This window comes from Paramacrobiotus metropolitanus, unplaced genomic scaffold, assembly GCF_019649055.1.
Source record: "Paramacrobiotus metropolitanus isolate TYO unplaced genomic scaffold, Prichtersi_v1.0 Parri_scaffold0000130, whole genome shotgun sequence".
NCBI lineage: Eukaryota > Metazoa > Tardigrada > Eutardigrada > Parachela > Macrobiotidae > Paramacrobiotus > Paramacrobiotus metropolitanus.
In genome coordinates this window covers 331090-352391 of record NW_026570350.1, presented here as the reverse complement: position 1 = coordinate 352391, position 21302 = coordinate 331090, and the positions used below count along the sequence as shown (strand labels likewise).

The 21302-nt window shown below is 42.6% G+C and overlaps 3 long non-coding RNA genes across 4 annotated transcripts; 2 read left to right on the top strand and 1 right to left on the bottom strand.

Moving 5' to 3' along the window:
* Positions 1 to 3771: 3771 nt before the first annotated feature.
* Positions 3772 to 4350, top strand: LOC129598844 (uncharacterized). The gene is made up of 3 exons (XR_008691814.1): positions 3772 to 3838; positions 3902 to 3934; positions 4012 to 4350. It is a non-coding gene; the product is annotated as an uncharacterized LOC129598844 (long non-coding RNA).
* A 5166-nt stretch (positions 4351 to 9516) lies between these two features.
* On the bottom strand, positions 9517 to 10363 carry LOC129598843 (uncharacterized). Its single transcript, XR_008691813.1, has 4 exons — positions 10316 to 10363; positions 9905 to 9980; positions 9723 to 9771; positions 9517 to 9605 (listed from the first exon to the last, which is right to left on the bottom strand). It is a non-coding gene; the product is annotated as an uncharacterized LOC129598843 (long non-coding RNA).
* A 1000-nt stretch (positions 10364 to 11363) lies between these two features.
* Positions 11364 to 12992, top strand: LOC129598845 (uncharacterized). Of its 2 annotated transcripts, none has more exons than XR_008691815.1 (4): positions 11364 to 11575; positions 11728 to 11869; positions 12457 to 12652; positions 12840 to 12992. It is a non-coding gene; the product is annotated as an uncharacterized LOC129598845 (long non-coding RNA). The 2 variants fall into 2 exon arrangements; XR_008691816.1 differs by having other exon boundaries at positions 12457 to 12680.
* The last annotated feature ends 8310 nt before the right edge of the window (positions 12993 to 21302 follow it).

Below are 21302 nucleotides of genomic sequence, written 5' to 3'. Positions count from 1 at the left end.
CAGGGTAATTTAGGCATCCGAGTAGTCTTCAACCAACCGCTCAAGCAGCCCACGATCATGGTCACATTTCTTACGTTTGACGCGGTAATAGAAATTAACAATTTTCGTCAGCTAATTTGTGACTTTACCAACTAACTAAAATGGATAATCGAACAATGACAAAGATACTTTGCCAAAATCCAAAACGGAGAGGATATTTCGAGGAGTTTATGCCCGGGATACACTTCCCGAACGCTCCAATGTTTTACCTGCCGCCTACATCGTCAACACGGACAAATCCAGTGGTTCTGGTGAACACTGGTTAGCATTCTATCAAAGCGAGCCGTCATCCATCGAGTTTTCGACTCATACGGACGATCTGTGGAGTATTTTGACGAGATTAGAGAATGGTTAACTGATTTACATGTTGTTTATCAAATGGAACGTATACAACAAACGTTTTCGACAGTCTGCGGTCAATTTTGCATTTTTTTTTATAAGCGCGCAAGCGGAGAATCATATAGAGACATTATTCATTATTTCACAAAAAATTACGCAAACAATGATGCAATGGTTTGTCAATGGGTAAACAATCACTTTAACATGAACACAGCAATGTATGCAGAGCTTGAATAAAATAAAAAAGCAGCAAATTTTTTGGGTTTTACATTTCACATTTTATGTCCCTGAGGTAGAAGTAGAAGCAATCAGCACTTTTTTTAGCGTTTACATTTCACATTTTTATGGTAACACAGACATGCTTTACCGTAACACAAAACGCAAACGATTCCGTCGCTTTAGACACCACCGTCTTCACCACCGTTGCCGCTGTTTCCTTCCTGGGCCTTGTTGATTTCGATAGGCAGTTTCATCTTCCCGTCTCAATCTCCGTAATCTTCAGCTTCTCCATAGCAATACGCTTGACAGACTCCCACAGGGTATCCTTATGCTGGTCCAAAAACTGTTTGGCGTTAAAACCCAAAATGTCGTCAAATCCGGTAAGCTGGCCCCAAGGACGCAGTAACAACATCATGCCAATGAGACGTTTGCCATTTCCAAGCTCAGTAATGATGTCGTTCATCATTTCATCCGTTAGATTCAGTGTACCCAATCCCCATTCACAGGCATGGCTGGCTTCACGAACAGTTGGTTGTGTAAACAACGTGACCATTTCCCGCAACGTGCACAGTTCTCGTGCAGACGGTCAAGCCACATACCATACATGGTGAACGGTAGGCCAGCCAACAGGCTTGAAAAATCCGCTGCCGTTGGTTCGTTGTGAATCACTAGCGAGCCACGTGCTTTCAACAAAGCATTGATGTCCTTGAACATTGACAGGTCTTGGATGGTGGTACGAAGTGATTCAAACGATTTTATCCCAAAGAAACACCATTCTTGGTGGCCTGCATGTCGCCGTTGCCTCTCTTGCAGAACTGGCGGATATTGGCCAGCGCTACACTGTCATAGCTTGACCACACAAAATAGACGTCGTTTCCGAGGTGAAACAGGGTGGACAGGTTACCGCTGGTTAGCTGTGGATCCCGGATTAAAGTCGTAATGTTGTTGTAGATGAGTCCAACGAGGCGCATGAACTGGTCGTTGGTGAGAAAAATGTGTTTCTCTCCCAGCGTCCATTTCGCATCTGGTCCAGGAGGACTGGCAGTCGTAAAGTCGCCAATTATGAACTCCAAGGCCTGGGTGTCACTGTTGATGCGGGTGCAGATGAACTTGTCGTACCCGAACTTCATGGTAGGGAATCCTTCATAGTGGAAAGCGATCTTTCCGCTCGCAAACTGCGCTTTGCTTCCCCGACAAGATCAGTTTTATCGGGTACGAAACCGCGTTTGGAAGGAGGCAGACTAGTCATGGTATATCAGAAGAAAAGGTAGACTAACTAAAAGTGTCAGGAAGAATAATGAAAACGAGTTGGAATTAGAAGCCTGTATTTATAATAATCAAATACACTAAACACCCTGACCACAAAATCCGGTTCAGCAATTTGTTGCTCAGCATTTTGTTGTTCACACTGGGCTTTATAAACCGTAGAGCAGAGCACACACGCACGCACGCACGGCTACACGCTAACAGAACAATGGACGGTTTTGCAAGTGCTTTTGGCCCTCGTGGGGATCCGCGCTATCCAGCCGAAAGTGTTGAGAATCGCATTGAAACATTTCGTGGTTGTGGGGGTAAAATTACCCTCGAAGTGGCGAAAGAGTACGCCGAACTGGGCTGGTACTGCACGGGGATCCAGCACCAGATCCGTTGTGTTTACTGCTGTGAGATTGAGGGGACATGTCTAACGGGCATCTATCGAACACCGTGCAAGAATCCATGCTTTGGCAAAGCAGTTAAAGATAACTTCCACAGATGTGGGTGGAATGCAACGGGCTGCGGATGGATTACGATCAGGACAACATTGAGTACAACCATTCACCACCAAACAATCCCGACTGCGCAAAGTATAACACCATGTATGCGCGGGCGTTTTCCTTGACGACAGACCGTGGCCCGAAGAAAAAAACACTTGGTGTACAAGCTGGCCGAAGCTGGATTCTACAACTGCGGTGAGCTTTACAACAAAACATTCTTTGGCTATCAAGTTGACAAGAAAAACAACTCACGATTGCTGGTCGAACAGTTAAACCAGGCGAAGGGGTGGGGGGCCCCGTTGCTCGCTGCCGACACATTTGGCTAATGTGTCGGACGCGGTAAACAACGTCGACCGGAGCGCTTCGCGCTTCCGGTCGCCGTTGTTACAGGACAATGGAGTTTTATTATTACGCAGGTCTTACTGTGCCGGGAGTTTCGGTATGCCCGGATGCTGTACGCTGTTTTACTGCTATGTCTTCATTTCTGGATTGCCGCTGGATCTGGAACCATGGATTGAACATGCCCGCCAATCACCAGCCTGTGCATATCTGATGAATGTAAAGGCAAACGGTTCATCAACGATGTTATACGAGCTTGCAAGTCCCCTGTTACCGACATTGGAATACAAGGTGGGTTTCATCTGTTTGTTACTTTTATTTTTAATAATAATAATAATATGTAGGTATGACAGTTTTGGAAAACAAAGCACGGCTCGTTGGCTTCAGTCAAGACCAAATTGATGCCGCTAAGGCCAAGAAGAAGGGCCGTTTCTATTTTGGGAGGAATTGGAAGAAGCGGTGGAGTTCCACAACGCCGATTTTTTGGAGCAAAAGCATTTTTTGCACTATGCCACCGAAGTACCCGTCGGAGACGATGCCCGCACCGTTGAGCAGTTGAAATGTAAAATCTGTCTGTCGCGGTATGCCAACACGCTGATCAGTCCGTGTAAGCATTTGGTCATGTGCGGACAGTGCGCCAAAGCGACCCTAGACCGAGGAAGCCTCTGCCCGTACTGCCGTCAGCCTGTTGAAGCCGTCACGTCACTTTATTTTACTTGATACATTTTGCTGTTCTGGAAAATTGTGTGTGACAAAATGTTGCACTGCAAAATGTAGCAGTTGCATTCTGCTGATACTATATAACTGTAATAGTTTTATTCTGCTTTCCTTTTTCTCTACTTGCTTTCATTCGTTGTTGATTCTTTAAACGTAATGGATAATGGATGATCTTAATGCGTTTGATGGCGAAGCTCTTTGGGATAAAGTTTTAAGTGACCTGGAAATTCAGCTGCAGGACTATAATGTTCTTACGACTCCGACAACAAGTACTTTGGGTATAATTAAACGCAAAATTTTTGTACAGTTGTTGAAATATAAATTTGTTGTAGTTACGCAACAACAACAACAACAGCAACAACAGCAACAGCCAGAACTACACCTTCAATCAAGTCCGTGGTCTCCACCACCCATTCAGCCGATTTTTAAAGGTTAAAAAGTTTTTATCATCTCGTTCACTTAATTTATAGCTGAGAAACTCTTTAATTTTATAGATGAAGCAACTGGTGCGGAAATCTGCCACCACGGTATCTACACAATTTTTATTTCTGTGCCAGCAGCAGCAGCAACAACATACGCCTCAAGTTTCATTTTCATGTTGCAGTGGGTGACCAGATATTCCGTTTAACACCATTATATGGCCGCCTGGAAGACTTAAAAAGCGAGTCTTATGCTTTGTTTGTTATTGCAACTTATTTTCCAAAGGTATATATATATTGCAGGCATTGATCCAGTGCAAGGATATATTGCCCGCTACGAATACTACAAGCAGCGCCATCTCTACATTATTCTGTCGCCACATAACACTCTGCAGCAACCTACAGCTCTACCTGGTGATCAACAACTTCCCGATCCATTACCCATCACAGATCAGTCGCTGTCGGTTTCAACAGCACCGCTTTCCGTTCCGTTCTCTGTTGTCACTACATCTCCGACTGCTGAAGTTGCTGGACCCAGTACCTCTGCACTTCCATCATCGTCAAAAGTAAGTTTCTTATCCTGATCCTTAACTCTTTTTTTGATTATTTACATTATTTATTTTGTAGATACTGTTACTGCAGCGCCAGCGGATTCTGGGGACCAGCATCTCGTGCCACCTGCCAAGCGTATCAGATTAGCAAACGCTGAATCCGTGGACTGGCTCTACCAGACCTTTACTGATAAACGGGACGACCGGACCTTCCGAAGTTATTCACAGTACCGCGATGCGTATAGCATCTTTGTCAGAAAAGGATCCAATAATCCTTTCATGGCTTTTACCGGTTGCATAAAAAATCCAACGTACAGTTCGTTATTGCCCGCCATAAAAATACGCGGTGCAATGAACTGGTTGTCGGAATGGATATTCTGGAAAAGATTGTAGAATGGACCAATACGCCTGCTTTTGCAAAGTACCGCCAGAAAACAGTCTCCGCCTCCACCGCCAATGCGCATCCGGAAACCCTATCTTGGTGCATTATCGACACCACGTCCAATACCCAAGCAGCTTTTGTTCATGAAAACCGTACTACGACTGCCTCTGATGACTCAGCCATGTCTGTACGTATCAGATCTGGCGATACCATAAAAAATTGTGTTGATATAAAGTCAGATGAGTTAGAATTTGTGAAGCAGTGTCAGGAACACTTTTCTGTCATTAAGAACCAGTTGCTGTGACCTTTCTGCTTGCAAAAATGCCTCGCATAGCTGCTGACGCTGCTGATTCAGTTGATTCTAATAATAATGATAACGATACTAATGCTGTTGATGATGACGATGTTACCGAAGACCCGCTTCATATAAAGAACTTTTCGTGTTGAAACCGATAAACGATTTTTACAATCGCCGTTATCAGATGACGTGTAAAAGATTTGCGTGCAAAGTTCATCGCCTCAGTCATATTCCTTTTGCTGAGATTCCCGATGTCATAACAGCCATTTTGAACGAAATTTTAAATGAAATCCTTACTGACATCCCAGATCACGAGCGGGTAAGAATCAAGTTGCATAGCCGTCACCTCTCGTACCCTATTCACACACCTTTCATTCGTCGTGATCAGCTAACCGTTGCGCGATTGATGAAAGAAGTTTCCCGCGTACTCAATTCCAATCAAGAATTTGTACTGGATGATTCTTTTGAGCTGGAAATCCACCATTCCAACCTTCCCGCTGGATCCTGTCGATACGATGTTCCTTTATTATTGCGCAAAAAGCTGGAGACCATGAGGAGCGTAATACCTGTTCGTAATTCAGATAACCTCTGTTTGGCTCGTGCGCTTGTTATAGCTAAGGCCCTCGCAGATGACAATATACCGCTGTACGAACGCTTGTATCACACTAAAAAACTCTGTACGGCTTCCGACAGAACGCTGCAGACAAAATGGCTAAAGAACTCATTGCTAACGCAGGACTGGATCTTCGACAATATACTTTGGAAGACGTTCAACAGTTTCAACTGGCCTTACCGGACTACCAAATCCTGATAACGAGTGTCGACCACCTCAATACGATCGTCTATGCCGGCGAATATGCCGAAAAAAAAATTCGTCTGCTACATCATAGTAACCATTTTGATGTCTTGAAAAGCCTGCCGGCTTGGTTCAAAACATCGTACTGGTGCGACCGTTGCAATCGCGGATACGATCATAAAAATCGCCATCGATGCCAATACCGTTGCAAACAATGCCTGCGATTCGAATGTAATCCTGGAGGAGAAAGAATTTACTGTTCGGACTGCTGCAGAACATTTTACAGTGAAGAGTGTTTCAATCATCATCGCGCTGCTGGCTCGGGAGAAAACGGGATTACGGTATGTCAAACGTTATTTGTCTGTCCATCTTGCCAATCATTTGTCTCCAGAGCGTTTCGTACGACGGACCACGTGTGCGGTGAGATTTTTTGCACGGTGTGCAAAGAACACGTAACAAATGACCATGTTTGCTACATTGAGCCCGAAGTCCTGACGGACCAGGATCTCGAAAAGCATGAACAAGCCCAGTTTCTCTATTTCGATTTTGAGACTTACCCGTGTCCGGAAACGGGCAGTTTTATTCCGAACCTGGCCGTTCTTCAAAACGACAACGGCCAGGAATGGATTTTTCCTGCCGACTCGTCCGATATTGGCCGGGATATAACAACAGAATTTTGCGAGTTTTGTTTTCTGGATCATTTAAAAACTTCTACGTCTTGGCCCACAACCTTCGGGCGTTCGACGGTTTTTTTGTTCTAAAATGGTTACTAAGAAATGGGATAGTTCCAAAGCTCATAATGAACGGCTCAAAAATTATGCAACTGGATGTTCCTGAATTTGGCATAAAATTTCGTGATACTTTGAATTACAATCCCCAATCGTTAGACGCTTGGGCTCAAGCGTTTGGAGCGACAGAGCAAAAGGGTAAATTCCCTCATCCGGTCAATCGCCCAGAAAATTTTGGCAAAATTATTCCCTATCCTAAAAGGGAGGATTTCAATTATAGCTTGATGAATAACAAAGAAAGAAAAGACTTTATCAAAGATTTTATCGAAAAGATCGGAGAAAAAAGAAAGGAAAGTACAATGTCAACGAGGAGCTCGTCAAATACTGCAAGCAGGATGTTAACACCTTACGCGTTTGCTCTCAAGAATTCAGAAAGCTCTTTATGGGAATTTCAGGTGGGCTTTGCCCATTTACTTCCGCGCTAACAATTGCGGGTATATGCCATTTTTTCTGGCGCGCACGGATATTGGAAAAAAACCTTATTGCTATTGTTAAAAACCCTAGTCAGCGCATGCAATCAGTCAAATGTGGTAAATGGTTGTGCTACATTGAAATGACAGAAGGCAAAGCACTTGCAAGAGAACAGAAGATTGGAAAATTTTACGTGGACGGCTATGACGAAGAAGCGGAAATTATTTACGAATTCTATGGCGACTTCTGGCACGGCAATCCCGCAACCACGAAACGCACATTTGTAAATCCTGTTCTCAAACAAACGATGGAGGATTTGCATGTGGCAACCGTCCAGCGGGAAATCGCCCTTGAACAAATGGGATACTCTGTTGTTAAAATTTGGGAAAGCGAGTACGATCAGAAATTGGCAGAGGATGAGGATTTTCGTGAAACAATAAAAGATATTCATGTTCACGCACCTCTTCAACCTCGCGATGCTCTATATGGAGGCCGGACCAACGGGACACGGTTGCATTATAAATGCGAGCCCGGAGAACAAATACGGTACAACTAGTTAAGAAAAGATTATAATCTCAATTTTAATGAGAGGTGTTTTTTAGGTTTGCCGATGTCATATCGGAATATCCCTTTGTGAATTCGCGGAAGAGATATCCAGTTGGCCCACACGTGCGAATTACTGCGGACTTTGATCCAAATTTGGAAACTTATTTTGGGCTATTTTACCTGACCATTCTACCGCCCAAAAGCCTATGGTTACCTGTTCTACCCTACCGTACTGAAAAATTAACTTTTCCACTATGCCGACTATGTGCTGAGACGCAGCAAAATTCTAGCTGTCAGCACACAGACACCGAAAGATCACTTACGGGCGTCTGGTGCTCTGTGGAAATCATTAAGGCACTATCCCTGGGATATACGGTGATAAAAGTCTACGAAATTTGGCATTTTCCGAGTTCTCGCGAAGGTTTATTTAAAGAGTACATCCAGCATTTCTTGAAATTAAAAACGGAGGCCAGCGGTTGGCCCTCTAATGTTAAAACAGAAGAAGAAAAAAAGCAGTATGTGGAAGAATTTTTACTTCGAGAAGGTGTATCTATTGACGCCGAGAAAGTGGAAAAAAATCTGGGGCTTCGCGCCCTTGCAAAGTTATTTTTAAACAAGTAAGTCTTCAGTTTCATTAGGTATACATTAGTTGAAATTGCTTATTTTCTTTTCTTTTTGTAGTTTCTGGGGCCGACTCGGGATGCGCGAGGACAGATTGTCTACACAGTTCATTTCCGAGCCCAAAGATTTTTACGAACTTTTATTAAATGATGCGTTGGAAATTCACAATATCGAATTCTTCAGTGACACCGTTATTCAAGTTGCGTACAAGTCCAAGGAAGACTTTATTCCAGTTAATCCAAAGACTAATGTTATCCTTGCGGCGTAAGTGCAAAATAAATATATTAAATACGTTTTTCTCAAAAATATTTATTGTTTGGATAATTTAGGTTTACGACTGCCCATGCCCGCCTTCACTTATACAATTATATGGCTCAAGTTGGGCGTAACCTAATATATTTTGATACTGATTCCTTAATGTGGATTCATCGGCAAGGAGATCCTGAAGTGCGATTGGGAAACTACATGGGGGACTTGACAAACGAATTAAATGATGGTGAATTCATCACAGAGGTCACCATCTGCGCTCCTAAATCTTATGCTTATGTGACGAACAAAGGAAAGCATGTCTGCAAAGTTAAAGGTTTTACACTCAATCGAACTATCAAGAAAACACTTAATTTAAATACTTTCACTTCACTCTGGACAACCCCTGGACCTCAAGTGTACCCCTTACGGTATTCTTCCGTGATACGGCGTAATAAACGGACCCTTGAAATTGATGCTGTGGACCGGGTAAAGCGCTTTAAGCTTACCTATGATAAACGAAGGATACTGCCGGACTTGACGACGCTCCCGTTCGGGTACGTCGACGAAAATAACGTTCCTGATTGATTTTTATTAAGCTCTTGCTGCTGCTGCTGTTGTTGTTGCTGTATCGTCGCTATTACGATAGGCAGAATAATATCGCCTACTAAAATTATTATCACCAGGATAATTATACAAGCCGCAGCAAGCGCTGTGAGAGCTGGCTTGTGTTTTCTCTGCTGCTCCATTTTGCAAATAACTCTGGCACTACATCACTTCTGCTGACCGATGACTTAAATAGTATTGATGTCTTTGAACTATTGAATAATTTTGATTTTACTGTATTTTTATTTTGCTTACGTTCAAATTAAAATAAAGGTAAAACGATACAAGACTTGGTTGATTTGGTTGTACAGCAGATTGAATATTATTCAGTAGCAGTATTATACTTGGTAAATTTTGAAAACCGGAATCGATTCTCATGGAAATTATAAATTATGCTATAGAAAACTGTTTTTCCTTCACTGAATATTTTTACGAAATTAGCTTACTCTGTTGGTTCCATTTTCCGCTTTGACCTTTGCTCCTGCTCAGCCATATGGACTTGCGTTGTGATGCTAGCACAGTCGTGATGTCAGCCTGCAAATAGTTACACTTATAATTACAGCAGATATAACTGATCAATTGCTATAATACACCAAAATTATAATAAATTATTCAAATAGTTCACAAACAAATATTTAAGGGGAAATGTACTTTGGCGCTTGGTATACGGCCGTAGTCCGTTGTAATTGTGGTAAAGTATCTGCAAGTAAGACAGTTTAATGATAATAAAAATAAATTGCGGTAAAGAAAAAGTATAGCATTAATTACGATGTAACAATATTAATATTATGCTAGGAACACAGAATAATATATCTCCGAAAAGTAAGTTGTACCGTCGTAAACGTTCACGCAGTGTAGCCTATGGATAGATGGTGTTCCTAATAGTATCGCTATCCCGCTTGTAATAACCTGTAAACAATTATTTTTAGTAATTAATTGCATTCGGACTCATAAAGTAGAAATAATATAATGTTCAGTAATAATTAACAAGTCTTAAAGTATGAAACAGTAAGCAAAAGAATAAAAAGTTGATTTTTATGCAGAAAGAAAAATTTCGTCGAGATCAGTAGTGAAAATTTTCCGATAGAGCCAGGGCAAACGTTACAAGTCCCGAAACTGTCTACTGGATCACAAAACTCTAGTTCTGTATGAATACAATCAAAACAAATAGCATTCAGTATAAGCCTTCGAAGTATTAGGTAAAAAACGTTAATTAGTACATAGTAATTAGACAAGGAACTTACGGTAGGGTTCGTGCGGAAAAAATGTGCGTAGTGCCGCCAGGAACTTTTTCTGGCCACAGATGTACACGCATACACGCTAAACAGACGCGTCCAAGGAGGAAACGATATCACAATGGCACGGCTAGCTGAATCACAAACATCACCATTATACTTTATTCACAAACATGTACAACTCATATTTATACGTACCTGTTGAATTTTCAAACGTTTAAGCGTAAAATTAAAGATATTGTATTTTAGGGAGAATCGCAATCGTGAATGTGTACGTTCCAATGCGATTGTTCAGTAGAAAGTGATGGAACATCACGTTCCATCGTGTTGACAGTTAAAGATTTTTCTAGCTCATAAGTCTGTGCTAGCGACAGAAATGAAGTCAGTCAAGCCATCTGCAGTCTGCAATTCAAGATTTCCAACAACATGGCCAGCCAGCAAAGCAACGAGATTTCATCCACCATTCCGGAGGACAGCGATCTTCCAGAAGAAATCCGCAGATTGAATCTGGATGCGGACACCATCGCGTTTTTGCGTCGCAGCGCTCAGCAGGCAAATTGTAAGTGCTGTTAATAATTTTCTTAGCTTTTAGGTAATTTAATTGTTTTTAGTGCCTTTGGCATTTTTTGCCTCTAAAATTACGCCCCAGATGCATGAAGAAATGAAACAGGCGGCCAAATGGAAGGCCGACTTGGACGACGATCTTTCCATAAAAACAATTTTGACAATATCCAGTGTTTTTTTTGCCTAGCCACATTGAATTGAGAATAGGAAATAAGATGGCAATGTAATTTGTAGTGATTTGATACTTGTAAACTGTATACTTGATGATTTTGTGGCAGTTCTTTTAATACGACGGTAATTAAGTAAATAAAATTCTCTGACGATAATCGTACGCAGTGTGGTTTTGCAGCGCATAAAGGTAACAGTACAAACAGGGGCGTTATAGGTAGCAGAACACACAGGGGCAGCGCAGCGTGGGGGCGGGGGTGAGGGGGGGGGGGGATCGAGGGAATGGCAGGAAGCTGGGCGGCGGAGGGCGCGGGGTTGTGACGGACGCAGAGCTGTAGCGGACGCGGGGCTGTGACAGACGCGGGGCTATAATGGACGCGGGGGCCGTGAAATTTGCGGGCCACAACAGCAGACGATAGGGAAAAACGATAGAAATAGAGACGACGGGGTACCCGAGGAGGATTTTGGGATAGGCCACGCTGAATGCGACGGTAGACGGGGGGAAAGACGGGAGACGTTGGGCTGGCGGACTCACAGGTAAGCCTTGCAGAAATGATAAGAATTTCACAAAATGCTGTTAAATTTAATGTTCATGATAATTTTTTTCTGGTGAAAACGTTATGCCCATGCAATGCGGGCTGACGTTTACGCAGCACATATTTTACCGCAATTTTCCCGATTTTTGACAGATTTCATGACGAAAGTTGCGGTAGCGGAGCGCTCGTTTGTGGTGCAGGAATGTACGAACTGAATAAAAACGGGAGACTTCCAACTGGATTCCGATCACACGTCCAACTGGATGAAATCCATGTAATTTTCACGCCAATTTTGGTAAGTGCAACATCACAATTTTTTCAAGTGAGCATTGACGCTGACAACAAAATTATTATCGCAGTCTAGTATTTTAGTATATTTTTTCGTTCAGTAGTTCGCTCTTTCGTTTGATTTACGCTGATTATTATGTTAATTTATGCAGCATTAACTGTTTGCAGTTAGATTTTTGCGACGATCTCTTGAATACCCGTAGTATTTTTTTTAAATAATGATACCATTATTTTGTCTAATTTTTTGAGTATTTATCCGTGCATCTTAGTTTTGTTGTTAAAATAACACGTTTACAATTTATTTTTTGTTATTCATTATAACTATGATTTCCTTAACATGATGATTTTCTTAACAATTAATAAAAGATCCCCGTTCGATAAAGACAGTTGTTAAAATTATTCATCTTAATCCTTGTCTTATTCTGTTAAATAAGTTTTACGATATCGTGCAGTTGATCATCGATGTTAAATATGAGGAAACTTTGTGAGAAAGGCTGCGTGTGGTTTATTATTGGTATCGCTGCGATGGCACACAGTTTTTATGCATACGTATACGATGGTCTTGTTTACTTAAGTTTGTTGTTTTTTGTGTAGCGCTGATCGCTTTCACTGTGCCAACGGCTGCACTCCTTCCGCAACCAGCAAGATCTGCAGCAAACACTTTCGTCCAGCGGATATCCCACGTTTCTGCACGCACGCTCAGTGTAAACTGAGAAATATTTTGTGCTGCCATGCGGTTCTCGATGCCGTTCTGGATCCCATGCGATCGCAAACTGACATGAAGCCACGCGTAAGCAGCCCCAAACTTGTTCCACCAAGTAGGCGTGTGTACATTTTAATATGAAATTTTTATTATATCGAGGTTTATGTTAATGTGTGCTGTATTTTTTACGTAACAAAATTTAGTACCTTCCGTGAAAATTCACTTGACGAATTTATTCTATTTTTTTATTTATTAGTATGTTTTTATGTTTTAGTTAAACATCATGAACTGCATGGCCGGAAGTCAAAGTGAACCTGCAGTGGTGTTTTGAGGAAGTATTCCGATGATTCTCAGCAGTAGCAACATTATTGTTTTTAATAATACTCGTATTACAGTATGTTAATTTACTGGTAGCACGGGAAAGTTGTGAATAGCACAGTAAATTGGCATTTATCTTGATTAAATATCACCCGAGGAACGAATAATATATGGCGTCCGGGATATTATCGTAGACGGCTGTAATTGCAACCGATTTTTTCTTGGTTGTTCACAAACAGTATCTGCAGTTTTTTTACCACGGTAATTTTTGTCCGTTCCATTTACATATACCCTGAACTAATGTAATTTGTGTAATTAAATTAACTTTATTTATTAATATGTTTTTAACATTATTATGATGTCATAAACTGCAGTCCGGAAGTCCAGTAGGGTAGTAGAGATCAAATTCCCTTTGCGGGACGCCTTTTACTACTAGCAGCACTGAATTTATATCTGTACAACTTGTTCTGTATTTGGGAAAATCTCCACAAATTCGAGTGGTTCGTAGCGGTTTCCTTGAAAGTGACAGTAGTTTTGCAATTCACGGCGTAATTTTCATATCGTCGTAACGTCAGGCCAATGGACAAAGTAGCAACTATTTCAATAACAAACATAACGTATTTTATCCATAATATGATAAAACCAGCTCCTACAGACGTCGCTCCGGAAACCGGTGTTTGCGCCGCGTGTATTTACGTCGTACTTGCAGTGCTTGCTCTATGCACACGCTTTGTACTGAACTGAGAATTTGCGCTTCAAGCAATAATCCGAGTAGGTGACGCAAAAAATTGAAATGTACTTGCAAATTTAGAAAACTGCGTATTGCAACCCCGTCGCCCGGATAAGCCTGGGTCCGTATCCAGCGATCGTAGATGGATTTCACGTTGTCATACACGGTTTGGCTGATCGGTGGGTAGCTGTTGTTAGCAGCCAGCAGGAAACGTCTTGCCTGTTGAGCTGCTGTTTCCGTGGAGCGCAAAAGCAGACGATTGACTGCAACGATTCGGTAATATATGTCAGCCCAATCCCTCCGTACAAACGCTTTTTCGGACTCTGGAAGAGCCAATAACAGATCATACGCCGGACCACACAAGAGCATTACAACGGGAAGTTCATGGTTGACGATCAGCAGCTGGTCGCAAGCTGTCAATAATCTTGGAAAATTACGGCATTCATAACTTCCGCTTTGGAGTATTTTCTGTCTATCTCCTCATACTGATTGCGGCACTTTCTAAGAATGATCATCGGGACACGGATGTGTTTGGCTAGGAGCACGTGCATCGTGATATCCACTGCAGTTTCAAATTGTGTAGTGCCAGTGCCACACATGTCGATCAGGATAAGCCATTTCGTGCGCTTAGTGATCGTATGATCCACAACCATAATGAGTCTGTACATATTATTCCATAGAGAGTTTAGAACATGGAAATCGTCTGGCTTGGTGTAGAGTCCATCGCTAATATCCACTAAGACGTCGGTGTTGGTCAGATTTCTTGACAGCAGTAGATGCCATAACATACACACTCTGTAAACGTAATAGGTATGTACTTCAGGGTAAAACTAAAAAACGGAGAAGCCTCGTTTCAACGCATACTTTACCACAAGAACTGGCGGTTCATTCACATTGATTGTGTCACGATGCAACAACTGTCTGTTGATCATATTTCGTTAGATTTTGTATCTTCGAAGTTTGCATGTAAATGCACTTTACGATTAGTATACAGATCGTTTTTACACCGAACCAAAGTTGCAAAACCTTTTTTAACTTTGAAAACGAATTTCGAAAATTTTTTAAATCAATTTAAAATTTGAAAAAAATGGTGCAACTCTGATTCGGTGTAAAAACAATCTTCATGTGTATGTGCCTTTATCTGTACGTGCAGTGCAAAATTTGAATGAGATCGGTTTATAATTAGACTTTTGGTGCACCTGAACTTTTCAACCGGGTGTTGCACGCGTAAACGAATTTAATCCCTTAATATCTATTTGTACAATACGTTTGTTCACAATGCAAGATTCAACAGCAACTGGGAATCGGGCAATCGGTGCATGGTTAGATCGGTTTATATTTACAATGAGACTATTAGTACACCTGAATACATTTGAACTTTTTGGAGTTTTGGTTCACGCATCGCTTTCCAACCGGAGGGTGCGCGCGCAAACGGATTTCACGCCTACGTACTTATTTTGTTTTGGCTACAAAATATCATAAAGCCATACGAAAACGTGTTTGGGAGAGCGCGACAGCGAAAGTTCCCGTGGATGTACACGCATTTGGTGCTATGTACCAGGCCAAAATCCCTTAAGTATGTACTTATCAAACATGAAACATGCACACAGTAATTGCAATAATTACAGTATATTACAGTGGAATGCACTCGTACAGTTGTATACAGTATGTCGGTACATTTAAAGTACGCTACAGCAATGTTAGTACGAGTAGTGAAAGTGAAACAGCAGCATCATTAAAACGGTGTGAGTACTTGCAGGCTGGTTAATCTTCAGAATCTAAACGTTGAAATACAGTTAGCATACCTGTGCATTTTTGCTTGAATAGGAGCATGAAAAAGCAGAAGAACGGTCATCAAAATCGGTTGAGGAAGGTCATTAATCTGGATGCCATCCGCATCAGTGCAACCAAAGGTTAACGTCCCCTTTTCGAATGTTGCCAGAGGTTGAAGGGTAAGCAGATGTTCACAAGCGTGCCTGAGGGCATCCACGACATTAAAAATTCTCTCTCTGGCTCTTATTCGGTTGCGCTCTTCGGCAATCACAAAAGTGACACAATCCGTACCGAGCCGGACAAAAAACCGAGGGCCGGACAAACGTGGAAGATCGCCGACTGAACGAGGGACGCCCATAATGCATGCCGACATGGCATCTAGATTCCTAATCAAGTGCGCTTTTTCGAAAGCGATAACGTATTTCTTGTACACAAATCTTTCATTTTTCCGAACCAAACACAGTTCCTCCACGGGAGAAAGCTGCATGATAATTTCTGACTAGTGGGCGAATCTGGAGTGGTACTGATGAGCGTTGGGCTGTGACGGATCATCCATACTGACGCTCCAGAATAAAGAAGTGAATCCCGGTGGGGCGTAATGAATTCTGCCTGGCCGAAATACAAGAGGTCCACCAAATTCGTTACGAACCGCCACGTGCACACTTTGCCCCTTATAGGCCGAATTATATCCTTGAAAGTAGTGGACTTGTGGCCAGACATAACATGAATGGATCCACGAAGCGGGGGTTATGGTGCTGTCAAAATCGATAAAGCAAAAATCTCCCTCAATATCCTGAATGTATCCCATCCACCATTCGCCATTGTCTCTCTTCACCACTACGGTGTTGCCAAAATTTAGACATCGAGATTCCAAACCGAAACGACGAAAATATATTGGCGCTGCGTAGATCAGCGTCATTACGTCGAAAAATACCATCCAAACCAACACGTGAAAGTGTGTCACTAAAGGATCACAAGTACGAATTTTTTCCAGAAACCACCCTGGTGAATATTTGAAACAGGTTTATCTTCAGATCGCAAGTTAGCTAGTACGCCGGAAATCCGGTCAATGAATTTTTGCACCACAGAACCGTATTACTTGTCAAGTGCCGATGTGCGTCCGGGTGTAACAATTTTCGAAAGCAAACCTTTTGCACGAAATTTCAAAGTACTACTGTAGCACAGTAGCACACTCATCGGCGTCACTGACATCACAGTACTACAGCAATTCCTACCTTACGCGTTGCCACCGTCCCTTACGCGTTGCCACCGTTAAGACTTCAGCCACCGTCCCTACATTTCTATCCTGCGCCGAGAGAGGGGTCAGTGAATTCTTCAAGGTTTTGCTCGCAGCCTCTTAAAAATTCTTCTATTGTTAGGACCGTTCTTTTGTCTTAATACTAGTAGTTAGCTGCCTGTATCGCTAAAGTCTGTAGGATATTCAATACGCTGCGGTGTCGTGCTGACCCCGGAGGAATTCTAATCTAGGGCGCAGTTGGATAGCAAATAGGGCGCAATTGGATTGAAAAATTTAAATATGGCGTTTGCCCACTGCGAGCTGATTTATGCAGTACGAGTATCTTTTGTGCGCCAAACATTATTTTACATTAAGCAAAGTTCAAAAAATTTTAAAACTTCTTTCAAAGCTTCCATTGCAAAAGCGTCAGAGTTTTTGGGATACTTCTATATAGTAGTACGTATGTTGCGGTTTGGTTCGGATTCTATTGCGAATCATTTTCTTAAGGTAAAAGCACGAGTCAGTCGGAGCAGACGTACATGCTCGTATTAAACACGGAATCAAGAATATCAGATCACGTAAAAGTACCTGCGTGTACGAGTACTTCTACATGAATTTTGGTGCACCAGAACACGATCTCCGATTTTCTTTCATTCAGCAGATACTGAGTTAGTCCTTACGAAAAAAATTTCCCATAACAGCAAACGGCTTTGCGGCACCGTACGGGAAGGCGCTTTTATCGCGAAATCTGTGAGAACAGTGTAAGTTTTTACCATAGAGACAATAAACATACGCCGCTTCGCTTTGCTCCGCTCTGTATGAGAGGAGCAATCACTGCCATAAAACTTTGGCCGGATGCTCGGACAGTAACATGCTCCGCCTTTATTTCTTGCTTGAACCACGAACTGCGCACGATTGGTCCGTTTCATAAACTCTTTTTTGATAACGCGAAATGTAGCTACTTTTCATTCACAGAATATGTCAATAAAACACGAAATAAATATTTTAGTCAACTAATAGCATTTTTAGCGGCGATGTATTGGAGCCAGAATTATTTCAGACCACGTTAACTGATCAGACCAGTGCACACAATGAACGCTTTGAGGCCAAGGGTATTCATGACGTCATTTATACCGAAAAGTTTCTCTCTGTTACTGTCCGAGCATCCGGACAGCGCATATTCAAGGACCAGAGAGAGAGAGTGATTGCTCCTCTCATACAGAGCGGAGCAAAGCGAAGCGGCGTATGTTTATTGTCTCTATGTTTTTACCTGGTGTGAAAACAGTAAGTTGAACAAGAGTGCAAATTTATATACGGTTTTATTTCCGGTGACTGTGTACTTCATGGACATCAGACACGGCTACTTAATGCTTGTTTATCAGTTTCCTCTAATTATAACGGAAAGGCAATTGCGTGACAAGAGAATCATACATGCAAAGAATTAGATAAAGACGGATAGTAAGTATGTAGCGACAAAATATCGGATCCATTAAAGGCAATTCTGCACGTCCGTAAAGCATGCATCGATCGCTGCTAAGGTTATCTTGTTGAAAGCCGAAATGTGCAGCTCCCGGAGGTCTATCGCATCCCATCGTTGTGGTGTTCCATCTGAGCGAAACCCGTTGAACCTATGAGTTAAGAGCATCAGCAACGAATTACAAAGCTTTCTCCGAATAATTGTTACATATCCGACTGGTTCTTACCGGGTTTCCTGGAAAAGTTCGAAGTAAACATACAGTACGATTCTTTTATAAACATACATTATAATCGTTTTGTCGGAAGGCCGGACCAGTAAACCAATTAGCAAGTATTTCCATAGCAAACACGAATTAGTAGCATCCATAGCAATCAATAATTAGTAGGAACACAAAATCACTTGGATGCATTTCAAGGAATAATATCACTACTTGTATATGTAGAAGAAGTAAATATTGCCCGAAATTGTACTTACAGATTTAGAAACTTGCAGACTGCGACCCAGTCACCCGGATAGGCCAGCGTCTGTATCCAGCGGTTGTATATGCCTTTCACTTTCTCATAGACGATTTGGCTGATTGGTGGGTAACTGCTGTCAGCAGCCAATAAGAACAGCCGCGTCCGTTGCGCTGTGGTTTGATTCGAATGCAACAACAGACTGTTGACGGTAACGACCCGTGAATCTGTGTCGCCATCCTGATCCCGTCGCATAAAAGCTCTTTCGGACTGTGGAAGAACGCCCGGCTGTCCATAGCTACAGAATAGCAGACCACCGGCTGGACGATAGAAAAATCTTGGAACGGGAATTTTATGTTGGATGATTAGCAGCTGGTCACAGACGGCCATTAATTTTGAAAAGTTGCGGCATGCGTAAGTTGCGCCGTTGAAGGTATAATATCTGCCAACATCTATCTCCTCATACCGATTCCGGCACTTTCTAACAATAATCAGGGGGACCCGGATGTTTTTGGCTAGGAGCACGTGCGTTGCGATATTCACTGCGTTTTCGAATTTCGCTGTCCCACTGACGTCGGTAAGGGTCAGTGTTCTTGTTCGGCGTGTGACCATTTGGTCCATAACCATTGTCAGTTTGTGCATATCGCTCCAGAATACATCCAAAGAATTGAAATAGTCTGATGTCGTTAGCTGTCCATCGCTAGTATCCACTATGACGTCGATGGTGGCCCGATCGTTTTGCAGCAGCAGGTGCCATAACATACACACTCTGAAAATACATTAATTTTATGGTTCAAACTAAAAAGACGGGTATCACTGCCTCGGCAGTGGCCGACGGGAACATTGTTCCCTCAAGTTAATGAAGTTCTTGAAATGCGCTTAACTTGAAATGCTTGAAACAGTTACTTGAAATGCGCTTGAAATGGTTATAATTAAATGAACAGACATATCGTATTAATCACACATTCACGTAGTGCAGTACGGTATTTGGTACAGTACACCGAGTCGCCGACTGAAAGTGCAAATACTGTACATACCTGCAACATGCTTATGGAGAGTGTACTCTGTAAATGCTGACTATTGTAGACGTACCTGTGCATCTTTGTTTGAACGCGAGCAGGAAGATACTGGAGAACATCAGTCAAAATTGGATGAGGAAATTCATTGATCCGGTAGCTAGGGGCATCTGTATAAATTTTTCTGATATTGCAACGGATGTATAGGTGCGACTATCATTAGGGACAGCAATACATATTACGTAAAGCCCATTACTAATTCACCACTATGGTATAATGCCGCATGTATCTGCAAATACCGTAGAAGTACATTATTCATGCAAGAAGATATCGGACTATGCTCGTACTTTGGGCTGCTTTAGTATAAATTCAGATTCGAGAAAAAACATGAATGCCTTACTCGTTACCTTGACAGCTGTCGGCGGGCGTCACCGTTTCCGGTCGAGCCGAAGGTTGAATGCTTAGCAGCTGTCCACAAGCGTGCTTCAGGGCATCCTCATTAAAGATTGTCTCTGCGCCTGTTTTTTTGTCGCGCTCTTCGGCGATGACAAATGTAACAGAATCCGTGCCAAATCGTACAAAAAACCGAGTTCCGGCAGCCGCACGCGGGAGCCTGTTTGCCCGAGGCGTCTGCAGAATGCATGCTGGCAGGGCATCCAGATTTCTAATCATATAAGCTGGTGGGAAGGCGACAACGTGCTTCTTGTACAAGAACGTTTCATTTTTCCGAAACAGACATAACTCTTCCATGGGTGGCAACGTTGAGGCAATCTCAGACTCGTGAACGAACCTGGAGCTTAACCATTCAGCACCACCCACAGGATCATCTAGACATACATTCCAGTAGTCAAAATCGCAGGAGTCCGGTGCGGGGTAATTAATTCTGCCTGGCCGAAAGATAAGCGGCCCACTTAATTCGGTGCGCACCGCCACGTGCACACGTTGACCCATAGTATATAAGGTGGATTCGTCGTCTTGGTAGTAATGGACCTGTGGCCAGATATGACATGAGTGGATCCACGATGCCGGGGTTGTGGTGCTGTCGAAATCGATAAAACAGAGGTCTCCATCAATATCCTGAATGTATCCCAGCCACCATTCGCCATCGTCTCTCTTCACCAGTACGGTATTGTCGAAATTCATACTTCGAGTTTCCAAACCGAAACGACGAAAATATATTGGAGTCGCGTTGAGCAGGGACATTATGATTGTTGAAAATGCGGTTAAAAACCAAACGCGATAGAAACTTAGGGAATACCACTTATACCAGAACCACTCGTTTTTCAAATACGCGCTGCACACTGGTGGGCTGGTGGCTGAAACTGATTTATCTTCGCAGCGTAAATTGTGACTTCCGTTAAAATGCTTTTGTAACACGGAAGCGTACCACTTATAGGCGTGCGGCCATGATGTAATAATTTTCGAAAGAAAACGTTTTGCCCGAAACATCAAATTACTACAAATTCGAAGACGCAACTGACTGTCACGAGTCACGACGGTGATTTCTACCGTACTGTGAGCGGAGAAGCGGCTCACGTACAGCGACAAAATCTTTCAAAGGATTTCAACGTATTGCGCCGTGGTGCAGTGGTACTGCCTACGCGGATCTAACGACGTAGCCGGGTGCAAGAGAGGCCGTTTATGTGGAAAGAGACTTGTTTCCAAAAAACGCGCCACAGGCGGGAATCGAACCCGCGACAGCTGCGTCTGTAGCCGAGCGACTAACCACTG